Source organism: Canis lupus, chromosome 18, assembly GCF_048164855.1.
Source record: "Canis lupus baileyi chromosome 18, mCanLup2.hap1, whole genome shotgun sequence".
NCBI lineage: Eukaryota > Metazoa > Chordata > Mammalia > Carnivora > Canidae > Canis > Canis lupus.
The window spans coordinates 13,494,271-13,518,294 of record NC_132855.1 but is presented as its reverse complement, the minus strand read 5'-3'; the positions used below and the strand labels follow the sequence as shown (position 1 = coordinate 13,518,294).

At 48.3% G+C, this 24,024-nt stretch overlaps 1 long non-coding RNA gene across 2 annotated transcripts; it reads right to left on the bottom strand.

Moving 5' to 3' along the window:
- Window positions 1-2,490: 2,490 nt before the first annotated feature.
- LOC140609447 (uncharacterized) lies at window positions 2,491-10,241 on the bottom strand. Of its 2 annotated transcripts, none has more exons than XR_012011281.1 (2): window positions 9,982-10,241; window positions 2,491-4,699 (listed from the first exon to the last, which is right to left on the bottom strand). It is a non-coding gene; the product is annotated as an uncharacterized lncRNA (long non-coding RNA). The 2 variants fall into 2 exon arrangements; XR_012011280.1 differs by lacking the exon at window positions 9,982-10,241 and adding an exon at window positions 8,060-8,086.
- Between the last annotated feature and the right edge of the window lie 13,783 nt (window positions 10,242-24,024).

The window sequence follows — 24,024 nt, the reverse complement described above, 5'->3', positions numbered from 1 at the left end:
GGGAATGTTATTAGATGCTTTGCTAAATATTTGTTGAATCTTGCATAAATTCACTTCCTGAAACCTGCTCAGGGATGGTGAATGGGCAGAGGGGAGTGAGAAAAAGTGCTCTTCTCTTCTAGGAGATTGATTTAGTTATTTTATTAGAAATAGACGTGCAAATTAGCATGTGCTCAGAGCTGGATAGAAATCCATCCATTAACCCAGATAAAATCTAATATATTCCATAACTCTTCTTGCCATCATTGGGTTGTGTTTTTAGGGATTTAAAAGTAACATATCTATAAAACCGAAAGCTGGAGAAACTCTAAAGTGATCTAAGATCTATCTGAACAAGGAGAAGATATGGTCCTGACCCTCAAGGGGGTGCACGTGAGAGATGCTGAATCATCTCCCCTATATATACTGTCATGAAGAACACCCGTCCTATGAAAGTTTGGAGGAATTAAGTTGGGAGGAGGGATGCCTGGGTGGCTCAGTGGTTGACTGTCTGCCTTTGGCTCAGGGCGTGATCCTGGGGTCCTGGGATCTAGTCCCACATCAGGCTCCTTGCAGGGAACCTGCTTCTCTCTCTGCCTATGCCTCTGCCTCTCTCTGTGTGCCTCTCAGCAATAAATAAATAAAATCTTAAAAATAAAGTTGGGAGGAATGAGATCATTTGGGTCAGAGATGGAAGTTATTTATGCAGGGGATGGACATTCCTTCCTCCCTTTCTTTCTTTTTAAAGAACTATAACTGGGCACCACTCCTACTAAGCACTGCTATCTGAATGAGCAAGATATGGTTCTTGGCTCTGCGGTGCTCACAATATTGGAAGAACAGCCAAGTCAACCAGCACTTGCGGTAGTAATTGATGCCATTCTGTGAGCCATTCTGGGGGAACATAGCAAGGGAGAGGGACCCAACTGAGCTAGCGAGGCTCTAGGGGAGGCTCTCTGGAGGAAGTGCCTCTGGAACTAAATCTTGAAGAATGGGACAAAGACCATGAAGGATAATTCCAGGCAGAAGAAACAGCAGGAAAGGGCTTTGGGAAGGGAAAGAGGTTTGGTTTTGCTGTAGTGAGAGATCTCGGAGATGAGGCCTTAAGAGCTCGAAGGGCAGATCACAAGGTTATGTAGACTTTGCTGCAGGAACCTGCCACGCAGAGGCTGGAGGCAGGGAGTCCCATTAAGATACTTGATGTGACTAAATAGCAATGCAGTGCTATCTGGCTTTGACTGTAGAAAAGAGACAAATGGAGAGACCTGTGGATTCTTTGGGTGTCAGAGTCTGATGTAGAAATTTCCTGTGTTTCTCAGTGTAGTAAGTGGGCTTGGTAGCCAGATGTGGGAGTGACTAATGCCAGATGCCAAGGGCTGTGAAAGGGCTGAGACTTTCCCTACTTGCAAGGTCAGGAAATAGCCTGTCACCATTGCGTAGATGCTGACAGAAGACCGAAGACTCCTGAGTCAGGGGCCAAAGACTTAATTACTCATGGAAACAGCAGGATCCAGAGCGTCAGCAGTCGTGTCAGTTCCCTGAGGCCTGAGGCCCACGTGGGCTGTGCAGCTGGGTCTGTTAGATGTCCCCACACACAGTGGGTTGCCCACAGGAAAGGAATGGTGGGCCTGGGGACCCCAGCACCTGATGGCAGGCCCATCTTTGTCCACGAGGAAGACGTGACCTCCTCCCTCAAGGGTGCTTGCTGCAAATACCATGTTGGGAAACAGCCCGGGACCAGCTACAGAAAGAGCGAGGCCCGGCGAGATGTGTAGAGGTACCAGCTGAGAGTAACAAGGATCCCAGCTCTGGCTCTGGTGAACTGGGGTGACAGACTTAACCTCTCTGAGCCTTAGTTTCCTCATATACAAACTGGACACTTTATAGACTTTGGGGGAGGGTCAAATGAGGTCATATGTGTACAATATGGCACAAGAGCCGGCACACAGTGAGAGCTCAGGAAAAGTTAGCTGCTAGAGTCATTATTCTCTCTCAAGCTCTCTCTCACACAATGTCTCAGCATCTCTCTTCTGCAATTCTGCAACCTTCTGGATTCGGTTTCCATGTGGCTGCCTCCATCAAGTCCTGCCTTTGCCTACCCTCCTCAGGCTGAAACCTCTAACTGGACAGTGCAGAGGCCAGCCTCCTCCAGCAGTGGTGCCTATGAGCTGCTCCCTTCCCTCCAGAATTGTCCTTAGCCCAGAAGGAACCACCTCAGCCAAGGGGCACCCACCCCTTCTTCAAAACCCAGCTAATGACTGATGGGCACCGAGTACCAAAGTCCGGCCTCCTTGTCTCACTGTGGCGTCAACTCCGTGTAGCAGTTCTTGCTCCAGAGCTCCCTGTGGGAAGGCTGAAGCTAGACACGAGCGGAGACCACAACCCTGCCTTCCTCCCTCCCTCGCCTTGTCTTGAGAGTGCTCCCTCAATAAATCAAGTGCACCGAATCCCTGCCTCAGGCTCCTGGCAGCTCCTTGGGGATAGGGCTCAGGACTGATAGTCTGCTTAGTTCTTTTTCTTAAAAAAGATGTTTATTTATTTATTTATTTATTCAGAGAGAGAGAGAGAGGCAGAGGGAGAAGCAGGCTCCATGATTGAGCCCAACGTGGGACTCGATCCCCGGTCTCCAGGATCACACCCCGGCCTACAGGTGGCGCTAAACCGCTGAGCCACCGGGGCTGCCCTCTGCTTAGTTCTTGATGCAGGCTTTGCTTCAAGCACCTTCTTTCAGGACTTGGCTCCATGCTGTGGAGCCCACCAGGGCAACTCTTGCTCCCAACCCCAGCCCCCGGGTCTCTGTCATGGGAAGAAGCACCAGGGTCCTGCTGGAACAAGAGGGGAGTTTAGATAATACTCAAATCATGAAGCGTCCGACCCCTCTTCTAACTTCTCCGGGCCATGTTTGTACCCATTCTGCCCGTGAAGTTGCTACTCTGTGGCTTCTTTTTCTGCCTTCTCCTTTGGCCATGAGCACCCAGGGGGCAGGAGGTAGCTGAGTGGTGGCTGCATCCTCAGCATTCAATGAGGGCCTGCACACCAGTAGGTGTTCAGCCAACGTTTGAGGAACTGCATTTACACGGGGTGAAAATCAGTGACAGCCAGGACCACCAAAGAAAGCAGATGGCAAATGGCCAAGAGACCCACCTCCCCAACCTGGGTAAGATGGAAGATCTCAAAGAGAAGCAGCTGCCAGTTCCTGGGTGTAACGTGCCAGACGCGCTGCAGTTTTAAAATCTTCCTTCGTATGTGCTGTTATCCCCATTTTACTAACGAGGTCATCCAAGCTCAGAAAAAATAAGTCCGTTGACCAGTATAAAGCGTGAGAAAGTGGCAGCGTTTGATTGTGAGCCCTGGTCTGGCGGTTCTCTTTCCGCCACGGCAGGGTCTCAGCATCCTGGAGAGTTTGGGTCGCTCTTCCAGGAATCTGAGTCCCTACGGATGCTTGTGTTAGGAGGGCTGGTGGGGGGGAGTCGCAGGCGGGCTGCGTGGGCCACTGGCTGGAGGTGGATGGGGGTGGGGGGTTGGAGAATAAGTCTCTCCTGTTACTGGGACCAACGGTCCGGAGCATCACAGCTGCGGTGAGGATCCAGCGGCAGAGCCGGAGCTGATGCAGCAGGTTGTGCACACCCAGGCCGGGCTCAGACCCTCTGGCTCTGGGCAGGCAGGGGCCCCGGGCGCTGAGCTGTGGGACTCTCCCGGGGCTCCGTTTCTCATCATCTGAAGGGACAGAGTGGCTGTGAAGCTTTCTTCCAGCTCTGAGTCCCTGGTTCTCAATCAGTGAAAGGTCTGATGCTTCCCATCCCTCTTTGCTCCTCTCTGTGTAAATCCTGGGCCCATGACCAGCGATCCCAGCCCCTCAGTCCCGCCAAGGCGACAGAAAGCCTGACTTTCTCAGCCTTGAAAAGAGCTGACAGGCTGTTCTCTGGGCTCCCCTCTGCAGGCAGCATTGACAAGGGCTGGAAGAGGGGGGCTTTGGCACGGGAGCCTTCTCGAGTTGTTCCACAGAGGACCTCTTCTCTTTCCCAGGCACAGTGACAAATACTGCTGCTCCCTCTGGCTGTAAGGGCCAAGGGGGTGCGGCCAAGGTTCCCATGCCTGGGCTCTTAGGAAAATTGCAAGCGAAGGAAAAAAATGCGCATGGGCTTTTGGCTCTGCTTCTTGACCTGATGCCAGATGGCCACTAGGTTCAAAATTACATCACTATTGACTATCTGAGTAATTTCTCTGTTTGACCATCTTGAAAGAATAGCTACCTTGGCAACAGATTGTTATCAGTTCCTTAATGATTTGGGCTGAGGAACAAGTTTCCTTTATGCTGGAAACCAGTGGCCTGAGAGCTGGGTCTGGCCGGCCTCCCCTCCCAGGTCACTGATGGATGCTGCGATACTAACAGGCGGAGCTGGGTCTGACAGCCACGTTTGCCTGTTGGGCAGCAAGGACCAGGTCGGCGGAGCTGGGATTCCCAGTGTCACCTGCCCACCCAGCCGTGGGCTGCTCACTGAAGCCCGCTCAGCGCTGCGGGGGGATCTGATGTGACACAGCCGGCACTGGCCCAAGCGCAATCGCCGTGGGTCCTGCCAAGGCCACTGGGGCTTCTGTTCCTGATGCTTCTGCTCTCCTTAGCTTCTTGCTGCATCTATCTCTCACTCCCTGGATGCCATGCATTGTCCTCTGTGCTTCAGATGAATTTAAAAAGTAGGATGGATTATCCAGGCAGTATCTAAAAGAAATCAAAACCAAAAACAAACGTCCTAGGAGATTCACAGCAAAACAGTTGGTAGAGAAAGGTGCAGCGGGGTTTTTAAGGGCCATGTGGAGTTGTAGGGGGTGGGAGGGGAGTTGAAGGTGAGGAAACGATGCTTAGAAAGTTGAGGGGGTTTGGTCAAAGCAACACAGCTGCCAAGTGGTGAGACTGGGATTTGAACCCAAGTGTAGGAGCTGAAATACTGGGCTATATCAGGGAGCTCTAGAAGAGTCCTGAATGTGTCTTTTAAAAAACCAACTCTGTATGATAGCAACTATCTCCATGCCTTTGACCATGCAGGGGATCACAGAGGCTGGTGAATGAACGAACAATTGGCCAGTACGTGCCTCTGAGGTTCTCTCGCTGCACATAGGCTCGGGAGGATAGAGCTGCCCTGCCTTCTCCTGACTTTTGATCTTGGGCTTTAGAGAGGGCAAAGCTCCTGAGCTCCAGGAAACCTCCCGAAAGCCTCCCAAAGACTTCCTGTAGGTAGCAGAAAGGCTGCCTGGGACAGCTTTTCCAGCTCTGGCTGACAAAGAGGTGACATCAAATCCTCTAGATCCAGGGAAGAAAAGGCAAAGGGGACCAGAATTTTTAGAGGTCAAGTATTCTGAGAGCTTATGCTTTACCTATGTAATCTAATTTCTAATTTACCATGAACCTGTAGTTATTGTGTCCATTTTACAGATCGGAACACTGAGGTCCAGAGAGGACAAAGAATGTATATTAATAGATTAAGCATGTATTGTATGTAGAAGACACTGCAATACGGACATGGTCTTTGTCTTATAAACACCTCTTTGGGTTGGAAGTAAGAGCACTCACCAGGGGAAGCAGTGGTCGTATCTGCAAAACAGAAGATGGAGAAGGAAAATTCTGTTGCCTACAATGAAGTAACTGAGAGCTGGAAAAGGAGTTTCCTCTACACTGTCTTTAGGAGAAGGCCAGTACCCTGGACACCCCCTCCAGAGTCACTGCAGGGCTGTGGCCAAAGGCACGGGCTGGAGCCGGACCACTGGGATGGGAATTCTAACCCTAAAAGTGTCCTAACCAAGCAACCTTGAAGCAAGTCACCTACTGTCCCCAAATCTCAGTTTCCTTAACTGTAAAGTGGGGATAATAACAATCCTACCTCATAGGGTAACCTGAAGCAATTCATGTGAATATTGAAATCATTCAATACATACTAACGATCGTTATAATTAGTCCTTTGTGGGATAGATGGAAAAATTCTTTTAGCAACAAATCCATTGGTCCTGTATTTTGTTAAAATACAGGGGCACGTGGGTGACACAGTTGGTTAAGTGTCCAACTCTTGGTTTCAGCTCAGGTCGTGATCTCAGGGTTGTGAGATTGAGCCCCACTGTCGGGCTCTGTGCTCAGATCGGAGTCTGCTTGAGATTTTCTCTCCCTCTTCCTCTGTCCCTCCCCCCCTCTCATATAAAATACATAAATCTTTTTTTTTTTTAAATGACTCGATGTTCTGCTCAAATCCTGCGTCAAAGGCATTTTCCACATTACATGGAATCTCTGAATCCTTGAAATAGTTTGAGTGTTGGAAGTGACCTTTGTTTTTGTTGTGGTAGAAAATTTATGTTTGCTTTTAATTGGTCTGAAAGGGAAAGATGACGGAGGGTGGGCAGGAGAAGGGGTGAGGAGGTCCTGGATGCCTGGTTGGCTCTCCGTGTCCCCACCCGTGCTGGGAGCTCAGAAATGACAGACTGCTTCCTGTGTGTGGCCCCAGGCCCACCACCGACAAGTAGCACTTTGAAACTTTGGATTGAAAAAGAGAACACTAGACAGCAGTCTGGAAGGACTCCTGACACAAGAGCTAATTCCTCGGAAGGACCTAGACCATCAGATGAACACAAAACAGGGAGAAACAGTGAGAAAAATGACTTCTGTGTCCAAATGAGAGAATAATCTGGCATCCCTGGATTTCATGTTTAGAAATAAGGCCTTTACTGGAGACTGTGGTGTAACAGTGAACAAATGGTGTCTGATGAAGTGTGTGGTTTTCAGAAACATGTCACAGTTACAAGCTCCTGGTCAGCGGTTCGAAGCAATGGCCCAAACTGCTGTGCTCAGTGCAGGCGAGTCTCTGAGCCTCTTTGTGGATACATTTTTTTCTCCCTCAGTTTTTATATGAAACCAATCAAATCTCAGGGCTGCGAAAAACCTTTCCCTCGTTAAATCCCCCAGCCGTGACTACGTCATGAGATGGAGAGACTTTATCCCTCAGGCTTTGTCATGGAGAGAACACCAGATTGTTTGGGAAGAATTTTCTTGACACGCCTCTTGGGAAGGAGAACAAGGACCCAGAGACATAGTCAAGCGCTGAAGCAAAAAGGGCAAGAGAGGTTTGTGTTGCCCCTGAGAGGGAGGGCGGAGGACAGTGAGCGAAAGAGTGTGTGGAGTTGGTTCCTACCTTTTTTTTTTTTTAATTCCAGTATAGTTAACATACAGTGTTACATTAGCTTCAAGTGTACAATATAGTGATTCCACAATTCTCTACATCACTCAGTACTCATCATAGTAAGTATCCTCTTGAGCCCCTTCACTTATCTCACCCTTCCCCCCACCTGCCTCCCCTCTGGTGACCATCTCTAGAGTTAGAAGTCTGAATTTATACCCTTCAGATCTATCTGTGTCGTTGCAAATGGCAAGACTTCATTCTTTTTTGTGGCTGAGTAATATTCCAGTGTGTGTGTGTGTGTGTGTGTGTGTGTGTGTATCCACTCATCTACTATGGACAGTTGGGTTCATACTACTATGGGTTGCTTCCATAAGTTACCACCATGCTTTTATACTCACTGCAGTGACTGATTTGAGGCTGTCCCAGTGCAGGTGAATTTCTAATTTTGTAGGGTAGAAACTGGCAAAGGGCCTGAGCTTTGCACTGGAGTGATGTGTGCTAACCTGAGAAGGCAGGCCCTGGGCTGGAGGGGCAGCTGGGGTCTGGGTTACAGTTATTATCCACCTGCCACTTCTGCCACCCCTTTAGCAACTCTGAAAGCCAAGTGAGGCCCTGCTCAAGAGTCTGAGCTGCGGATGGGCATTTAGACAGGCCTGGCTGCCTGGAGCCAGTTATAGAGACTACAAGATTATCATCCACTACTACCAAGCAGGGCTGTTCTTTTCCCAAGGCTTTTGGGTGGTTAGAGCCTCGTCCACTTGAGCGAATGCTCCCTCTTTCAGATACATTTAAAGTGAACTTCCAGTTCACTCTAGAGCCATATTGCACATACTATTTGGGTTTGAACTGGGGCTGCAGTGATCAGTTCAGTGAGATACACATACCAACTTTCTTCCGAAAGCATCAGAGATCCTACCAACCTTTCACTGGCTGCGCGTTCCTCCGGCACCAACTCAAGACTAATTCTAGAATTGCGCCTCCAGGTAACTACAACCTAGTCCCAGTTACTGATGCCAGCCAATAAGAATTTAGAATCCCAGCTTGGCCACTTTCTGGGAAAGTGTGGCCTTTGGCAAGTGACTTGACCATTTGGGACTTATATTAATTTTCTTTTTTTTTTAAGATTTTATTTATTTATTCATGAGAGACACAGAGAAAGAGAGGCAGAGACACAGGCAGAGGGAGCAGGAGGCTCCATGCAGGGAACCCGATGTGGGACTCGATCCTGGGATTCCGGGGGTCACAGCCTGAGCCGAAGGCGGGCATTCAACCACTGAGCCACTCAGGCGTCCCCAGTATTAATTTTCTTAACTGAAAATGAGACTATGTGAGAAGCCTTCAGCACATGTTTGGTACATAGTGTATCCTTAAGGAATGGTACGTTTTTGGGAAAGTTTGAAGAGTCTCAAACCACGAATAACTCATAATTAAACTAGCTGACATCTACCTACTATTCATAGAACAAATCGATGAAGTATGAATTTATTGATAAACTACTTAAAATTTTCTTTAAGTATTTTTTGCACAAAGAATTCCTCTATAACTTTCCAAAATCGTTCATATCTAATTGCATTCAAATCTTCCCAAAACATGGCTCGTGTTGTATTATTGTCACACTCAGATGTTTTCATTTTCCTTTGCGCTGGCCGAACACTGGGGCCTGGCACTCTTGGTCCACCGCAGGTACAACCCTGCCCATTTATGAAGCGCCTCTCGTCGCACCCCCGATGCGGGCACATTTGTCAACCTACTCATCTTAAAATCTTGCTCTGTAATCCAGAGAGGAGGGCCATCCTGCTTCTTAGGCTGCCGGACTTGGACGAAGTTGGTCACAAGAAGGGGAGTGAGAGGAGGGAGGGCTGAGTGGAGACGGGCCCCTGCACAAGGGGGGCTGGGGCTGGGGTGCGGGTAAGGTGGGGGAGGTGGGTGGTCACGAGTTGGGGGAATTGCCAGCAATGACTGTTGGTTGGTAATGAAGAAATGAATGCAGAAACTAGGAAATACAGCTACAAGAGCAAGAGTTGGGTGGTGGTGGGGCGGGGGGCAGAATCCTATGTATTTATTTTCATGGCCCATAATCTCTTAGTGACACTGAGTTGAGTGTCCAGTTTTTATGTTCTTCTCCTGGTCTGCACTGGAATCTTCTTATGTCACCCTAACATGTCAGGAAAGACAGTAAATACACTGTCTTATGTCAACTGTACTTGAGAGAATAAAGGAAGGGACCTGTGAGGGGCCTTCAGGCCTGAAGTTCCCACACCTCATTACACCCCACAATACATGGAGGAGCTATATATATATATATATACACACACACACCCCTGGACCTAGGAGAGGGCCCCAGAACAGAAAAGACTGGATCGCCAACAGAAAAGCCTGCGCATGGGATCCCTGGGTGGTGCAGCGGTTTGGCGCCTGCCTTTAGCCCAGGGCGCGATCCTGGAGACCCGGGATCGAGTCCCACGTCGGGCTCCCGGTGCATGGAGCCTGCTTCTCCCTCTGCCTGTGTCTCTGCCTCTCTCTCTCTCTCTCTCTCTCTGTGACTATCATAAATAAATTTTATAAAAAAAAAAAAAAAAAAGAAAAGCCTGCGCAGGATGGGAGCAGTGGTCCAGGGAGAAGAGGGACAAGCAGACCACAACCCCAGACATTCCCATGTTCCCTTTCGGCTTTTCCCTCCCTCTCCCCATCCCTTGCAACCTCCCTGTCACCTTTGTAATTTGTGCTCTGTTTTGTTCCCTCCCATGAGAATGAAGGTGCTGGACGACAGACCTGAGAGTCATTTTGACAATATCTAGAAGCGAACTCGGGGATCCCATGCCCCTGCCTCCAGGTCACTCACTGTGCTATCTGGTCTTGATGTTGCCTTCCCGTTGGAACAGTCCAGAAGTCTCTGCTGATTTTGCAACAATAGGTAGTTGTGGCTCAAAATCTCTTGCTCAATTTTTCAGATCTGGAGATTTTTGCCACAGAACTGTCCCAACGCCAAGAATTCATACCCCAGAGGCTTTCCTCTCATCATTTAAGATTTTCAAGAAGATAATTTAGCCTCAGTACTGGTTGCCAGATTGACAGCCTTAAAAACAAGAGGTGAAATCCAATCTGGATGGAGCCTGTGCCCGTTGTCTATTTTTAGGGAAAAGATTATTCACCCATATGGCTAGCTGGGAATAGAGTGTGCCTGCGGGGGGCGGGGGCAGGCTAGAGATTTAAACGGGCCTTGACCCTAAATCTCTTGGTCTCAATGGAGGGGAGGGGGGAAGCGAGGGGAGGAGTGGGAGGTGGAAGGGACAGGAATTGTTCTGAGTTTAGGGGCATGCAACCCAGAGTTTCCCAAAAACAAAAATAATCCCTCTTTCTAAAAATAGCCCCCCCCCACCAACCAGAGGCCTGGATTTAATTACAGTCGCTATGTATTGAGCATGTACCAAGGTACTGAGGCCTGAGCTGGTTCTTTGCAGATGTTTTCTCATGTATCCCTGCTCCGACCCCATGAAGCAGGTATTTCTATCCCCACTGACAATTGACATTGAGGGTCTGAACAGAAAATCAGAGCCAGCTCACCATTTAACCTCTATGGTTTCCATTTTCCCCAAATCTCCTCGGCCAGAAGTTCCCACACCTCATTGCACAGCAGAATAGATGGAGGAGCTTTAAAATATATATATATAAAGTCCTGAGATCTGCCAGGGTTGGGCAGGGGCAGAAATATTCTTTTTAGATTCCTGAGATGATTCGGATGGACAGGCCGCTTTGCTAACAGCTGTCTGAGATGCAGACGGGGACAGGGGGACTTCAGGAGTGCTCCAGGAATGCCACCTCCCTGTTCCTCAGCCTTGGACCCTAAGTGTCCTCCCGTTACTCTCTCAGCCCCTCCACGGAGCCAGATTCCCTCTGACCTCAGGGCTGTCCCATCCATCCTCACGACTCTGCTCGAATGCCACCTGTTCATGGAAGCCAACCTGTCCACCCGAATGGTGTGACAGGTCTCTCCTCCTGTCTCTCAGAACACATCACAATCTGTAATTATACATCTCCGGAATCTAAAAACAACAACAACAACAACAAAAACCAAAAACAACTGGTGTGGGCCTCATGGGTTAGTAAGCACCAAAAAGGTGGAAGCCAAGCCCGTTCTACCCAAAATTGAACCTCCTGGGCCTTAAATGCTGAGGGAGAGAGGGACCTGGGAGAAGCGGGAGGCCGGGGTAGGGGACGCAGTTCCAGTCCTGGCTTTGTGCTAATTTCCTGCACGACAGTTTGGCGAGCCCTCCTCCTCGCTGAGGTGCTCTTTTCTCACCTGATAGAAGACAGGCTGGGTTAGACCCAAGGATGTCAAACCTCAGGACGTGTGCGAGTCACTTAGGGAGCTTGTGTCAGGTTGAGTCCAGCGCTACTGCAAGCTCCACATCCTAAAATGAGCCGCAGAGATGCTGACGCAGGTTGCTCGGTGGACAGCGAGGAGGCATTTTTTTTTAAAGGATTTTATTTATTCATGAGAGACACAGAGACAGAGAGAGGCAGAGACACAGGCAGAGGGAGAAGCAGGCTCCATGCAGGGAGCCCGACGCGGGACTCGATCCCGGGTCTCCAGGGTCAGGCCCTGAGCTGAAGGCAGACGCTCAATCACGGAGCCACCCAGGTGCCCCTCGAGGAGGTATTTTAAAAACCACAGCGCTGGGTGAATTCCGAGGGCCTCTCTAGCTGTGGCATGGTGTAACTTAGCAAACCTGAGCCATGAGGGCACGAGGAAGAACTTGCCCTCCTCTGCCTGAAGTGCCATCTCTCCATAGCAGATGGAGTAGAGACTCGGTGCCGCGCTCCTTGTAAACTCACCGTGCTTGGGATCACCACTCCCTAACACGCAGGGATGCAGTACGACGCACTCCATGTTAGAGACGTCCTGGGAATACTGAAATGCCGTTGGGTGGCCCTGGCTACCATTGAGGACCCCGATGGCCGAGACCAGCGCTGTGGCGAATGCAAGTTCCAGGGGGAGAGAAAAGGCTAGATAATTCTCTCTCTCGCCTCCTTCCCCCTTTTTAAAAAAAGTTATAAAAGACATAGCAGACCATGTAAAATTGATGTGTAGCTTCAGGAGCTGTGAGAGGACCATCCCTTAATCGCTGCTCAGGTCAGGAAATAGAGCTTCGCTCGTTACCCCAGAGGCCCCAGAGGCCCCTCTACATCCTCTCCACCCCTCCTTCCCTTCCCCTAAAAGTACTTTCCTGACTCGTCGAGCGTCCACCTCCTGGCGTTTCTTTATGGTTCTAGCACCTGGTCGTGCACTCCTAGTCTCTACAGTGTCGTCTTGCCACATCAACACATGTGTTATGTCTTGGGGTCTCATGAGGTTTACAGGTCCCCTCCCGGCCCTCTCAGGTAGAGGGGCATTTGACCTGCAGGGTTTCTCACAGTCTGGACTTGGCTGGTTGCCTACTCGTGGTGCAAATCAGGTGTTCCCCTGTGCTGTGTATTTCCTGAGGGCTGGCAGCTGAAATCAGAGGTTCCGTTCGTCTCCCTTCTAATCCCTTTGGCGGGACTACAGGTGGTGGGTTATTCCTGCATCAGGTGGCGTATAATGCCTGGTTTTCTCTCCTTTCCCTTCTTTTTCCTTCCTCCTCCTCCTCGTCATCGTCTCCCTCCTCTTCTGCTTTCCCCACCCTCCTCCTCCTCTCTCTCTGCCACCAGCACCCCGTCTGTGGTCCTCTGTGAGGGCAGCCCCAGGCCCCAGGCGTGGAAGCGGGCAGGAGCGGAGCTGGCCGTGGAGCATGCCCACGGGGACACAGTCACCACCTCGGCCCAAACAGCTGACCCGAGCCCAGATTCCTCGGCCACAGCAGAATTAACATTTTTAAGGTTTTTTTTTTTTTTCTTAAAGATTTTATTTATTTATTCATGAGACACACACACACACACACACACACACACACACACACACAGAGGCAGAGACACAGGCAGAGGGAGAAGTAGGCTCCATGCAGGGAGCCTGATGTGGGACTCGATCCCAGGATCCCAGGATCATGCCCTGAGCTGAAGGCAGATGCTGAACCACTGAGCCACCCAGGTGTCCCTTTAAGGGGTTTTATTTTATTTTTTAAAATATTTTATTTATTTATTTATTTATTTTTGAGGGAGAGAGAGAGGCAGAGACACAGGCAGAAGCAGGCCCCATGCAGGGAGCCCGACGTGGGACTCGATCCCCGGTCCCTGGTCAGGCCCTGGGCCAAAGGCAGGCCCTAAACTGCTGAGCCACCCGGGCTGCCCGCTTTAAGGGGCTTTAAGATGAAGTCTTGCTGTGGCCTCGGGTCAGCTGAGCCTGGCTGCGAAGGGTGGCCCCACTCGGCGCCGCCCAAGGGCCCTGGGCGCAAGGCCCCCGCGGCTGGCGTGGAGTTGGGTGGTCCTCAGCCCCCGCTTTGGGTCTTCACTCAGGGCAGCCGACCGTTCTCGGCCCCTTCGCAGAAACGGTTTCTGCCTTTTGGGCTTTACTCTTTGGAAGCCACAGACACACGATGTCCACGAGGATTCATGGGAACCAAGCGGCCTTTTTTGGGTTTTCCTTTTTTGGCAGATGCTGACGTTCTCTTGCTGTTTGTGCCACAGACGTGCTGTCATCGTGTCTCTGGGTGAACTTCTGCGTGTGCCTGTGAAATTTCACGATCTTCCAAGTGAACAACCTGGCAGCACAAACACTGATACCGAAGAAAAGAACTGCTGGAAGTTTCTCCCACAAGGTGAGAGTGAGGGTGTGCAAACACGCCCGCCGCTGTGAGGCCACACGTCAGAAACACTAACACCAAGGAAGACTTCTCTGACTCAAGCGGTAAAATCGTTTCTTTCTTTCTTCTTTGTAATTGCTGCTGGCCTCCTGCTAACAAGCACTCACGGAATGAGTAGTTGATCCAGGGCAACCGTGTCTTCTCGGGCGAGCACGGTGGTGTGTATTCGTGTGGGGTCGGCCTTCCCCCTTGGCGTCGTATTTTCCAATCCCCGTGAAGATGCAATTACTCTTCTAATCAGCTGGCCCTCGTCCTAAGCACTGGAGGTTTGTCCTGGGACTCCTGTGGGGCCTGGAACTTCACCGGCAGAGATAGAAGAGGTTCCATGTGGACCCTTGTCAATCTGAGCCCATGCACTGTGGACGCTGAGAGAAGAGTAGAAAGAGGAAGCGAGTTGGGCATATCAACGTCCTTTGGTTTTGTGGATCTGTCGAAACTCGCTGCTGTGACCAGCTCGGTTGGTGGTGTTGACTTGATGAGCTTGGATTCGAGGGCTCTGCATTTCCTACCAAAGCAGTGTGGTTGTGCCTTAGCACTAATGGCCTGCGTTCCCGTGGCGGGGGCCAGCCCTCTTCGCTGCTGACAGGTGCCCCCCGCAACTTCTGGAGGCGTGCTCGCCGCAGCATGCAGTGCACACAGGGGACAGCTATCTCGAGCATGTTTGGCAAAGGCTATCTTTGTGCTTCCTCGTTTTTCTTGATAGTGTTCTTGTGCCACGGTAACTAGGGCCCAACGATTGTGCAAGGGGGACTATTTGCCTTTATTTGCAAAACACAGAATTGCGATGGGTGATGGGAGTGCATCGTTCACATGCAACGGTCTTGCAGGAGGGCAGAGTAGCCGGCAGCTGTGACTCACTGTGGCATGGCCAAGAGACGGTCCTTGTGGTCTCTTGGTCTATGAAGAAATAATGCTTCAGAGACCCATCTGCATCACAGTAACAAAATTCAGTATAACACTATGCTGCATGGTAGTAATAAAAGTCAGTTCTTTGATAATCTAAATAATCTTTTTTTAATTTATTTTTATTGGTGTTCAATTTACTAACATACAGAATAACCCCCAGTGCCCGTCACCCATTCACTCCCACCCCCCGCCCTCCTCCCCTTCCACCACCCCTAGTTCGTTTCCCAGAGTTAGCAGTCTTTACGTTCTGTCTCCCTTTCTGATATTTCCCACACATTTCTTCCCCCTTCCCTTATATTCCCTTTCACTATTATTTATATTCCCCAAGTGAATGAGAACATATAATGTTTGTCCTTCTCCGACTGGCTTACTTCACTCAGCATAATACCCTCCAGTTCCATCCACGTTGAAGCAAATGGTGGGTATTTGTCATTTCTAATAGCTGAGTAATATTCCATTGTATACATAAACCACATCTTCTTTATCCATTCATCTTTCGTTGGACACCGAGGCTCCTTCCACAGTTTGGCTATCGTGGCCATTGCTGCTATAAACATCGGGGTGCAGGTGTCCCGGCGTTTCATTGCATTTGTCTCTTTGGGGTAAATCCCCAACAGTGCAATTGCTGGGTCGTAGGGCAGGTCTATTTTTAACTGTTTGAGGAACCTCCACACAGTTTTCCAGAGTGGCTGCACCAGTTCACATTCCCACCAACAGTGTATGAGGGTTCCCTTTTCTCCGCATCCTCTCCAACATTGGTTGTTTCCTGCCTTGTTAATTTTCCCCATTCTCACTGGTGTGAGGTGGTATCTCATTGTGGTTTTGATTTGTATTTCCCTGATGGCAAGTGATGCAGAGCATTTTCTCATGTGCATGTTGGCCATGTCTATGTCTTCCTCTGTGAGATTTCTGTTCATGTCTTTTGCCCATTTCATGATTGGATTGTTTGTTTCTTTGCTGTTGAGTTTAATAAGTTCTTTATAGATCTTGGAAACTAGCCCTTTATCTGATATGTCATTTGCAAATATCTTCTCCCATTCTGTAGGTTGTCTTTGAGTTTTGTTGACTGTATCCTTTGCTGTGCAAAAGCTTCTTATCTTGATGAAGTCCCAATAGTTCATTTTTGCTTTTGTTTCTTTTGCCTTCGTGGATGTATCTTGCAAGAAGTTACTATGGCCGAGTTCAAAAAGGGTGTTGCCTGTGTTCTTCTCTAGGATTTTGATGGAATCTTGTCTCACATTTAGATCTTTCATCCATTTTGAGTTTATCTTTGTGTATGGTGAAAGAGAGTGGTCTAGTTTCATTCTTCTGCATGTGGATGTCCAATTTTCCCAGCACCATTTATTGAAGAGACTGTCTTTCTTCCAATGGATAGTCTTTCCTCCTATATCGAATATTAGTTGATAAATAATCTTTTTTTAAAAAAGATTTTATTTATTTATTCATGAGAGACACAGAGAGAGAGGCAGAGACACAAGCAGAGGGAGAAGCAGGCTTCCCGCAAGGAGTCCGATGTGGGACTTGATCCCAGATTCCGGGATCACACCCTGAGCTGAAGGCAGATTCTCAATCGCTGAGACCCAGGCGTCCCCTAAAATAATAAATAAATAATAATAATCTACTTGTATACTTGTTTTCTTCATTTTCACAATGAATAACTTTGCCATGTTCATCTCACCACAATTCCAGCAAATGGGCCCAAGCCCATTTGAAGGATCAACTTGCCTTACATACCCCAGGGAATCCAGCTGATGACATCAGTTGAACTAATCCAGAAGTAAAATGCTAACATTCTAGAGCTCTGCTTCCATCTCTCTGTCACGTGCTGTACCGTATCATGAAAAGATGTCCAAGACACCATTAAAATTAGTGATAGTATTTTTTATGGTCACATGCTAAAATGAGCTGCCTCTAAGAGGTATAACCTATGTTTTTGAGTTTTATGGAGCACGAAAGACCAACATCATAGAAAAACAGTTTAATTTAAGCATGTTCATGCAAATCTGAGGAGGCTTAAAAAGACATTAATCCTTGAGACAAAATGTCTGGTTCACTTATGCTCCACATGCTGTACTATCCTTGCAGAAACTTTCACAGCACTGGATGGCTGGTGTCATAAATCTGTGACAACTTGGGATCCCTGGGAGGCGCAGCGGTTTGGCACCTGCCTTTGGCCCAGGGCGCGATTCTGGAGACCCAGGATCGAATCCCACATCGGGCTCCCGGTGCATGGAGCCTGCTTCTCCCTCTGCCTGTGTCTCTGCCTCTCTCTCTCTCTCTCTCTGTGACTATCATAAATAAATAAATAATTAAAAAAATTAAAAAAAATAAATAAACCTGTGACAACCCAATGATGAGTCTTATCTATTACACAGTTAAAAGTATTCTATTGCTGTAAATTTGGTTTGGTAAGGCTTTGCTTAATTTAGAGGTTAAGAAGAAACGTTCTCTTTTCAATGAAGTAATTTCCATGGTGAAATGGTTTAAATTGAAGTGACATAAAATAATTATTTTCATCCTAAAAATCTATTATATCACAGCTGAAATTCAAGTAGAGAATGCTGCACTCTTGTCTAATTAGCAGCTAGTTTAGAGATTTGGTGATTTCCCTGAGAAAGTTGTTCTACTAGGATAGAAGGTCACACATCTCGTGTGCACAAACACATGCCTTCAGCCTCGTACACCTTTGCTTCCGGTCCCTTATCCTTTGAGGCTGATTTCCAGGCCTTTCCACCCGGGTAGAATTACCTCCTCTTCCCTGAACAGCAGCCCCTTCCCCCTACCCCCATCAAGTCCATGTCTTCGGAAAATGAAACCGAAGTCTTTACTGTGCAAATCCTCACCATTGCCAATCTCACATGACAGTTCACCTCCGGGGAGACCAACCTAAGAGGCTCAAGTTAATTTGTTTGAAATTGTTTGAAGTCAAATACAAGCAAAACCCCCCAAATAAGAAGGAAAGGAGCAGGTTACACGATAGAGGTACAGAGTATCAAAGACCAGCCACTCGTTTCTCAGGACGGCAGCACTATTGAGCAAGCCCTGGATCTGTCCGCCTAGGAAGCCCAGCTACCAAGGGTAGGCCCTCATGTGACCCTCAGGGGCCGGGCTGACCTGTCCGGCTACTCCATGTCTTTTATGTTTGATGCCTGTGACCTAAACACATCTGAAACGCCTAATTAATGCATTGCCACAGAAGCCAGCGCACAGGGCCAGATTATCTGAGGGTCGTTTTTCATGATCTCTAGTGTTGGGCTGTCCTCATGTCTGAAATTCCGTAACGACAGGTTTAACCTTCATTTCTTGGTATAAAGTTATCCCTGCTGAGAGAAAAATGATATGTTGGATCATTCCTTTATCCCAGCGCCTCACCGCTGTGCTGAGAAACGATATTCATTGTTTCACATGCCTCTTTGACTTGTGGTCTATCCATCTGTCCTCAGCCTGGATCTACAAAGTCCCTGATTCTTTTGAGTGATCTGGATCCCAGGATTTGGAAGACGGCTCGGCTAAGAGAAAAATTCTCAACCATAAAAAATTAAAAAAAAAGCGGGGGGGGGTACCCAAAGCAATTAAAGCTTTAATTTTTTATGAGCCATGTTTCCATAAATGTGAATGACTGATAGACATCGTGAAATATTAACCAAGTCAGTAATCCAGGATTATGTATGATGCCAAAGTGCTCCCTATTGTCAATGAAAAAGCTGTCAGGCAGCAGTTTCTGAAAACAAACACAAGCTTCCAGACGTCCCAGCAGGGGAGTGAGAGCACACTCAAGGGCTCATTTTTCATAGGGGCCCATCTTGAACAGATCAGAAGGCTACTCTAGACTCCAGGGCAGGGCAGAAGAGGCAGCGGGCAGGAGAATGGGGGCCTACAGAAAATCTGTGGGGGGGCTGTGATCTGATGTAGCAGGTGCCTTTGTGTGTGGGCGGGGGGGCACCTCCAAACAGGATTAAATTCTAAAGCCATAAGTGTTCATGTACCAGTGGGTTGTATCAGAGGGGAGGCCCTGCTAGAGGTTCAACTTGTTTTATCATTTTCTTTTCTTCAGCAACATAGATTATAAGCCCTGTCACACTGTGGTGAGTGCTGAGAGCAGTCTTGGAGGTCTGAGGGAGGCCTCTGGAAAGAGTGTTTGGGGCCCTGGCAGTCACATGTATGGCCTCCTAAAGCAGGCAGGCTGCCCTGGGAGACGGGAGAGTTCGTTTAGAGGAAGGCAATGTGTGGCCCTGCATCCCAGCCACTTGGAACTCGCTTCAGCCCTGGGAAGGGGTCAAGCATGTGGAGCTGACATTTGAGGAGCAGAGACTAGAGCACCCTTGGTCGGCTTAGCACTGAGGGTGTGTGATTGTCTTCCCTGAGAGAACCAGTGCATCCTGGACAGGCTTCCCAGCCGGCAAAAGGGGCTTCTCAGGAGGGGTGGACAGAGCTGGAAATAGTTTTCAACAGTGAAGCCACTGTTGGCTCTACTTCTCTCTTCTCCTGGCATTTGCAAGCTGGGCCAACCTACTTGGAGGACAGTTAGGGATGGAGCAAGACAAGAAATCTCAATAGGGAAATACATTCTGATAATGGAATATAAGGTATGAGCAATTATTTTGTGGCAGAAACCGTTATCTGCTGACCCAGTAACCCTTCTCCGAAAGAGACCTTTCTGGAAGAACCCACCTCCCATGTCAGAGACTTCAAATGCCAAGTGCTCACTCTCCCAGTCTTGGTATGTGGTCCAGTTTTGGGCAGTAAGACCATGGAATAATTTACTAGGAGCTTGAGGGGATTTTTTTTTTCTCCTGATAAAAAGAGAGGAATAGGCTAAGAAAATTTGCGTCTTTCTTATACGTCTTACACAGTTTGAGTGTGGATGTGACATTTGGGGCTGTGGCAGCAGTATTGTGACCATGAGGGAAAGGCCAAGAGAATCACATGTTAAGTCAACGCAGAACTCTGACACTGCACAGCCACCATACCAGCTACCTACCTCATGGCTGCCTGTCACATACGAAAATGCCTTCTCCCTTTATAAGTTTTTTATTTTCTAAGTTGAGTATTCTACTAGTTTTAGTTGAAAATATTTCCATCAATCAGTAATGTCTTTGGTTGTAAATGACAGAAAATCCAGTTAACCTGACTTAAGTCATGGGGACATAGACCATTTACTTAACAAGAAGGACCATCTACTAAAGGTAGATGATCCTAAAGTGGGTTCACTAGCTCAGCCATAACATCAAGAACCTTGATTCTTTCCATATGTGTTCAATAGATGTTGACTTCTGGTTGTTGTCTCATGGTTGCAAAATGGTTGCTGCAGCTCCAAACATTCCATCTTGGCATAGGATGGGATGAGAGGAGAAGAGCAGAAGGGGTCCTTCTCCCTAGCCACCTGGTTATCAGGTCAGAATATCTCTTCCAGGATCATATGACATCCATAGACCAATGACATAGCCATTATTGACTTCCATCAGGTACTATTGGGCATCTGCTCTTCTCTTTTTCCTCTGCTCTTCTCCTTTATTGGCATGTTCACTGCCTTTGCTTGCAGCCGTCAAAGTGGTCTCTTGGTAATAGTCTGTTTTTTGGATTTCTGTTAAAAATTAGAGAATAGTTGCTACCCTTTGCGCTTCATTCTATCAGTTGGGCCCATCACGGATTGTATGTCCCCCAATTCTAACTATTGGTTAGAGCAAACCAAAATAATTATAACTATATGTTTTAGGGCAAACAAAACCAAAGCCCTAAACACAACTTCAGGGGGCTGCTTCCACTGGCTTTTCCCCAGCCAGACCCTAGAACCATGGTCCTTAACAAGGGCTGATTTTGCACGTACACCTCAGTGGACATCTGGTAATATCTGGAGAAATTTTTTTATTTTCTACACCTGGAAAGGTCGTAGTGTTACTGGCATCTACTGGGGATAAGGCAGGGATGCTCTTCAACATCCTTCCACGCACAGGAGAGCCCCCTAGAATAAGGAATTATCTAATAAAAAAAGGCCAGCAGTGCCAACGTTGAGAAGCTTGGCCCCAGAGGGTGGGCCAGGCCAGAAAGCCAACTCTCCTCCTTAATGCCCTCTTGTTTGTGCCTCAGGCCCTTATAAAATAAGAAGAGTGTCCCTATTCTATGCCTTAGGATGCCAACATGCCCCTGGGCAGTAGCAGTGACCAACGAAGCACAACCAACCGAGTAATTGTGTCGATTCACTAATTAAATAAACTCATGTCTTCTGAGTCTATTTTCACTTTTGGACCAATTGCGGCAATCGCTGCATGACTTTTATACAAAATTACAGAGTGTTGCAGTATTGGCAACAGGGTCTCCAAAAGCCATTGCATCAGAGACAGGCTCGGTGGAGGAAGGTGACAGATTCATTCCACTGCTGTTGATAAGCTTTGGAAGTGAGCGAAAGGGCAGCTTAGAAGCATTCTGGAATTGGAACTTGTGAACAACGGTTTTCTGGGGCTGGGTCTACCCACCCCCGCCCACTCTCATTTTATTTCCACCGGCTTGAGTGAGCACATAAAGATACCTCCTCTTTAGAATTGTCATTCCTTAATTTTCTCTCTTATAAGATACCTTCCTATTCTTTTTTTTTTTTTTTTGATACCTTCCTATTCTTATCCCATTTTCATGCAGAGAGAGAGAGAGAGAGAGAGAGACCAAGTGAGGGAAGGGAAAGAAATCCTGCACATAGGCAGGAGTCTCTTCTTTCCAGGGCTGGAGTGGACGGTTTCAGGAGACATTTCTGAATTTTCTCCTAATCATTCTACCGAGAGACTGTAAGGCACAAGTTTGGCCGCTGTTACGAAGAGGTCCCTACGCCAATACAATGTCGTAAACCAGTTAGAAATCTCTCTCTTGTGTAACCGTCTGAGTAGGCGGTCTCAGGCCGGCAGGGTGGCTCAGGGGTGTCCTATGCCCTGTGTGCTGCTCCGACCTCATTGTCAGGGCTGGCTGTGCCGTTTCCCACCGTCACGTCCACGTTCTAGCCAGCAGGGGTGGAGCATTGCCCTTACCTTCAAGGGGCATTACCTGCAAGCTGCACTCAGCACTTCTGCTCCAATCCCATCAGCCTGAACTTACTTAGCTACATCAAGCTACACAGGGTGGGGAGTAGAAAATACAGCCTTTATTTTGGGGGCCCGGGTTGCTGGCTACAGCATGAGAGTTCAGTTACCATAGTGCTTGCTAAGTGTCATGCTCTGTGTTGGGTTTTTCAAGGATTAATTTAATCGTCACAATAAAAATACTCATCTAGTCTCCATTTTACAAACGAGGAAGCTGAGGCACAGAAAGGCCCCATCCCAGCGGCAGATCCTTATTTGCCAAGGGAGTGCTGGTGGGCGAGATGGGAAAGTGGAGATGGACAAGATGGGGAAAAGAGAGGAAGCTGGCAAGCGCTCGGTTTTTAGGCAAAGTCCCAGCCCCAACCTGCTTTTGCTCCTGCTCCTGCAGGAAGTTCTAGAACATGAGTTGAATCTTGGCATCTTCCCTTGAGGCAAGGGAGCTGAACATTCACACCCACACTAGTCAGGTGCTGGCGGTCACCCTGGAGGGGATACCCAGGTGCTCCCAGTGCTCTGCATCCGCTGCCCAACCAACTCCAGGAGCCCAGGGGCAGTTCTCCGAAAAGGATCACAGGGATGAGCCCTGAGAGCAAAGTTCAGGAGTGAGGTGGACCCCCAGAACCAGCAGGAGGGGCCAAGGGGATCTTGGCAGGGCACCACAGTATCTACTACACTATCTGCTCAATGGCACCTCCCTGCAAGCTCTCCTGGCACCTGGTTAAAGACGTCCCAGGAGCAAGGCCACTCGGCCGACTTTTGCACTGAGCAGCCGGTCCTGCTTCCCCAACCCCCACGCATACCATTTTAACTGGTCACACTTAGAAGCTGTGTGCTCTGAAAGATGCTTCATTAAGTCACTCAACAAATATTTATAGAGCACCTTCTATATATGCTGGGTCTTGATTACATGGTGGGCATATGAAGAACGACCAATGAGACAGAGTGATCCATTCGCCCCAGGAGTTCACAGGCTACAGGACGACAAAGGCAGAAGAATGAACTGATTTTCAGATTCCGAATAATCGCCATAATAGAGACCTGCTATGTTCAGGGCTTTCAGAGGTGAGAGAGAGAAGCAGAAACCATATGACAGAAAAGGGGACATTTGATTCTGGGTTTTAAAGGATGAACGAGGGCAGGCCAGGTGGCTCAGTGGTTTAGCGCCGCCTTCAGCCCAGGGTGTGATCCTGGAGACCAGGGATCGAGTCCCACGTCGGGCTCCCTGCATGGAGCCTGCTTCTCCTTCTGCCTGTGTCTCTGCCTCTCTCTCTCTCTGTCTCTCTGTGTTTCTATGAATAAATAAATAAAATCTTTAAAAAAAATAGAAGATGAACGAGAGCCCTTTTGAGCAATGTGTGCAAAGCCATGAAGCTAAAAGGAGATACGTCTGTGCTATGGGCCACAGAGAAGTTGCTGAATGGGTGAGGGTATGAAGGAATTAATGAATGAATTGTCCCAATGCTTGGTGAGTCTCAGGGGGAGAGAAGAACATCTCAAAGTCCTTGTTGTAAGTAGATTTCTGCCCAAACTACACAATCCTCTCCCTCTCATCCTCTTGCACCCCCCAAAGATTCTAACACACTCTTACAGGGCAGGAGACTAAGAATGTGAACACCTGTTACTCTCAGGTGTGAGGGGCAGAAGGAAAAGTAGAAAATTAGCCCTGTTGGCCTGTAAGAGTGTTCTTTTTCCTTCCATCATTGTCTAAACCTGACTGACCTATAATTTGGCTACAGCATTATCTCCTGAAGATAGATAAATACCTGGAAGCTTCACCTTCCCCCTATGAAACCAGAGGAAGAAGAATAGTTTGTCCTGGTCCTGAAATTACCTCACGATGTGTGGGCAGCAGATATCCTTTAGGATAAAGCATACGTTAATCTTCCCTCTCCCAAACCAAACGTCTTCAAGGTCAGGTTCACAATCCTATATGAAGTGTGAAGCACGGTGGGTCATCGGGCAGGGGCAGGGGCCTGAGGTGGGGGGCTCTAATCACCTGTGCCTCCTGCCAGCCCTTGCACAAAGACTCCAAATAATTTTTATTGATTAACTTAAGGAGGCCATTGGTTTAATGACAATAATATAAATCAAGGAAAAGACCCTACATCTTCTAATAAAAACAGGCTGAATAAAACA